Source organism: Macrobrachium rosenbergii, chromosome 27, assembly GCF_040412425.1.
Source record: "Macrobrachium rosenbergii isolate ZJJX-2024 chromosome 27, ASM4041242v1, whole genome shotgun sequence".
Classification (NCBI taxonomy): domain Eukaryota; kingdom Metazoa; phylum Arthropoda; class Malacostraca; order Decapoda; family Palaemonidae; genus Macrobrachium; species Macrobrachium rosenbergii.
The window spans coordinates 18,196,894-18,201,300 of NC_089767.1; the positions used below are offsets into that span (position 1 = coordinate 18,196,894).

General features: G+C 36.1%; 1 long non-coding RNA gene across 1 annotated transcript; it reads right to left on the reverse strand.

The window, feature by feature from the left end:
- Positions 1 to 638: 638 nt before the first annotated feature.
- On the reverse strand, positions 639 to 2,617 carry LOC136853456 (uncharacterized). Its single transcript, XR_010857465.1, has 3 exons — positions 2,529 to 2,617; positions 2,202 to 2,342; positions 639 to 920 (listed from the first exon to the last, which is right to left on the reverse strand). It is a non-coding gene; the product is annotated as an uncharacterized lncRNA (long non-coding RNA).
- Positions 2,618 to 4,407: the final 1,790 nt, after the last annotated feature.

Consider the following 4,407-nt stretch of genomic DNA (forward strand, 5'->3'; position numbering starts at 1 on the left):
ATGCTGTATCTCGTTAATCCAGTCGTTTTTGAGGCAAGAGCTAAAGTAACTTGTCCATTTTAATCAAGGTGGATCACAGCATCGGCATTGGAAACCAGTTTTAATGATATTTTGGGAAAACACTCCCGGTGTTAAAAGCTATCCCCCAAATATTGAAATTGAGGCCTGTTCAGTCTTAGCTTTCAGTCAAATAAGTAAACCAGTTAAGGAATATGTTCCTTTGAAAGTACTGTTTGTGAATGGACATACTGTACAAGTTGAAAGAATGTACAACATAAGAATGTACAGCATTAAATTGTACAACATTAAACAATGCATGGTTCATGTTTGTCAAATTAGAAATGAGCAACGGAAAATTCAAAACAAAAGGGTAAAGGAGGGAGCAGGAAACATTAAATTTTTAATTCAGTAATGTTCTCAAGTTGAAGCCTCTGCAGGAATCATGAAACTATTTTTCCCATTAAACATCCCCAAGCTGTCTGAAATAGCACATGCAAATCTACCGAGTGGCCACTTCAAAGTTATTTTTATACCAGTCCCTGTATTGCAAAACCCTGATTTTGAAATTTATTCTATCTGATTAAGATACACTTAAGCTTAGATATTTTATTTGATTATATGGCAAGAAAACCTACCAGTTTTGCAATGGTTTTTATTAGTGAAGCTAAGAACTTTCATATTTACATGTGCATTCTACACTATTTATTGAAGTGTCAAATAACGTAGTACACCCGTGAACTATCAAGGCAGGACATCTAATGACAGTCAAGTCAATCAACGCCAAGTTCGAATCTCACCTCGTTTAAAATCATTGTGGGGTAAAAGTAACGAACGCAGGAGTTCTTGGATAACAGAAGCATAGTTTGCATTGTCTTAAACAACTGTCCCAGTAAGCTGTTCCTTGTTCCAGTATAAATATCCTGTAAAATAAACAGAAAAAGCGACAAATTTTTGTTGTAATTAAAAAAAAATTTAATCTAAATTATCAGACAGTAAAATAAGGGTTTATACATTAACTTAAATGAACGAAAGCCTTCACAGAGACCCAATTTCCTCCAAACAGACCAATCATTAATTAAAGCTTCTGACCAGAGCAGCAAACCAAGTTTAAGAAAACAGAGGAACCACAGGCACACAAAAGTGCTACCTAGTGAAGTGACCAAAGGAACGACCGTATTAAGGGTCAAGAGGTCAGAGCTGCCGAGCAAAACAGCAAAGCGTCAAAACGCCAGGGCTGTTAAGTATAGGCATAGAATCTGGCATTAGGTTTCTTGGACTCAGGGATTTGTTAACTTGACTATTACGGGAATAGCCTCCACTTTCATTATTGGTTTATTGACTTATAAAAGCCATAGCTAAGCATAGGCGTGTCTATTGCATTAAAGTGAAAACAAAGCCTTGATCGTTGTATTATTGGCATATCACACAAGTTATAGACTTTCAAGTTTTGATAACTGAGTTACGTTAATTTGAACTATGAGCAAATGGAAGCTATAATTATGTTAATCTCAAGATTTCAAAATTTATAAAGTTCTATCTAAAGAACTAAAGAACTATATTAAATCTTAATGTTTAAAGCAATGCCCAATCAAAGTTAATTTTTAATATGAAAGCATTCAAAGTTAAAGTCCTTTTAAGCTGGTGATTACTGTTGCAAAAGTAAAACTTTTGAACGTTGAAATTAACTTTAAATAACATGAGTAACATTAACTTAATATAAAAGCTTTCAAAAGTTAAAGTCCCTTTAAGTTAAGGATTACAGACGCCAAAATAAAACTAAATTAACTCTGAACTTTGAAATTAACTTTTCTTCGCGTAATAATTAAAAGCTTAAGTTAACTTCAGTCAATTCTATAATTCTTAATTCTATATTTTAAGTTTAATACATTAATATTCACGTTAAAAAGGCTTTCAATAAAAAAAAATTCAGGAAAAATTCTTAAGCACTGAATACAAGCAGTTACGTTCAACTGCAAATCTAAAATAGCAAAGCATCTTGGTTAAGGTACGTTTACTTCTAAAATTAGCTTGACTAATGCAATTACCACCTGAAAGGAAATATGAATTAGTAACACGAACCTCCCATGCACCTGCCCTGCCCATAGGTCAGAAGACCTATGGGAAGGTGCATGGGAGGAGCCTCCACCCCTACAGGGGCACCGCCCCTGTAGGGGTGGAGGTAAAAAAAATTATGATCTCACCTGGTTTTTATTAATCCAAACCTGGGTGGGGAAGAAGTCCATTCTTGTGTCGAAAGAGAAGTCCTCTTGGCATAAGAATTTTGATTAGTTATATTTCTTCCAAGCATTGGTTGATTCATGTGGTTTAGGTGTCACGAAAATCTGTAAGCAGTTTAAGTTTTCAGTATAGAAGAATATGGATTTGCTTTAAAAACTAAAACCAACGTCATATCATGTATAGTAGTCAAGATAGATTTAAAGCTTTAATAAAATGGAGGACTTAACACAAATGACACGTAGATTTTAACAGGCACATTCTGATTTCAAAATACATTATAGAATACTAACCTCCGTGGACCCTGGGAAATGTCCTAATCCTGAAAAAAACATTAAATTTGTAGTACAGAACAAAATCATCAATGACCTACACGAGTTTTATGACCTAGGGGTGAAAACAGACTAACAAAATGATATAGAGTTAAATATTCTAATAAGTAATGAAGTCTAGGTTAAAATTTTGAAATTAACTAAAAAAGGCTTTGTCCAATAACAAAGGCAAACCAGTTACAACAGGCCATTGCTTTAAGTAACCAGATCCAAGAACTAAAACGGTAATGCAGAAAACCGCTGACTTAAGTCACGAAATTCTTACAAGTTTAATAAAAATATTTAATATAATTAATAATAAAAAAAATTTAATATAATTAATGAAGCTAAGTCTTTGCATACCGGTCGAGTCGTCAAGCCTTCACGTAAACCATCCTTCAAACCACCTTACTCCAATCGTTAAGTTCAACCGGTAACAGATTTCTTTCCTTCCCAAGTAGCAGGTTATCGTCCTTCCCAAGTAGCAGGGTATCGTCCTTCACAAGTAGAAGGGTACCGCCCACGAACTGCCTTTTCCGTCGTCAAAGCACGTAATAACGCCGTGATACTCAGCTGCTCCCGAAGCGAAAACTGAGTAATTAAAGGCTCTCATTGCCGAGAAGACGTTGCTGCTGACGTCATCACCAAGGACCGTGGAGTCCACTCTCTTGCAACTGGGATGATTTACGCGAAAGAGTACGAAGTCCTTGTTTTCTTTTAATTTTTCTTTTTGTTTAAAGGAAAACTTTAGAGAAACGTTTCGTTGCTTTAACGGTAACTGTTTGATTATGTGTTTTATGACTTCTTGGTTCTATGATAGAATTGGCTTTTGTGTATCTTAACAGAAAACTTTTATCAATAATTTACCAAAGAAAAGAGCGAAAATTCTTCGATGCACGAAGCAAATTGTCACGGTGTACACAAACCATACGTATGTCACTTACAGCTTCAATATTGACGAATAGCTTCAATATCGACGAAAGTCTTGAGTTATTTTTTGTCCTGTTTAACCTCGCAACTGGTTACGTTAAAGAAACTACTGTTCGCTGTACAACGACTACCCCCCTCCCCCACACACCTACCCCCCTTTCCCAGTCGTAGGCAGCTTGCGGCGGCCATATAAAAGAATTTTGGAGATTTATCTGTTTCGTAATTTTTTTGAGGTTAGTTCTCGTAGGAGGGTTAGTGCCATCAGTACACCCCACGCGGTGCAATGTGGGCATTACTTAAGGTTCTTTGCAGCGTCCCTTCGGCCCCTAGCTGCAACCCGTTTCATTCCTCTTACTGTACCTCCGTTCATAGTATCTTTGTTCCATCTTGCTTTCCATCCTCTCCTAACAAATGTTTCATAGTTCAGCTGCGAGGCTTTCCTCCCATTACGCCATTAAAACTTACATTACTCTCAGTTTCCCTTTCGGTGCTGAATGACCTCTTAGGTCCCAGCGCTTGGCCGTTGGCATAAATTTATTATTCCAGTTCCCATTAAGGTGAGCCAAGAGTTTCGGCCACCCTTGCCTTAAGCCTAATAATAAAGTTAACTACATGCAAAATATTTCTTCTGAAATTAATGAATATTAGATAATGATAAAAAATGAATTACCTGTCTAAAGCTTACCTTCCTGTTTAGTAATTTCTTTAAGGTGAGCCTAGGATTTCACGTGCCTTTAGACCTAATCATAAAGTTAACATTAACATTCGCAATATATTCCCTCTAAAACTAATGAATGTTTAGCAGTGATGAAACGAGAATTACTTATCTAAATGTTACCTTCCTGTTTGGTAATATTGTTAAGGTGACCCTAGGGTTTCACGTGCCTTTAGACCTAATCATAAAGTTGACATTAACATCCGCAAAATGTTC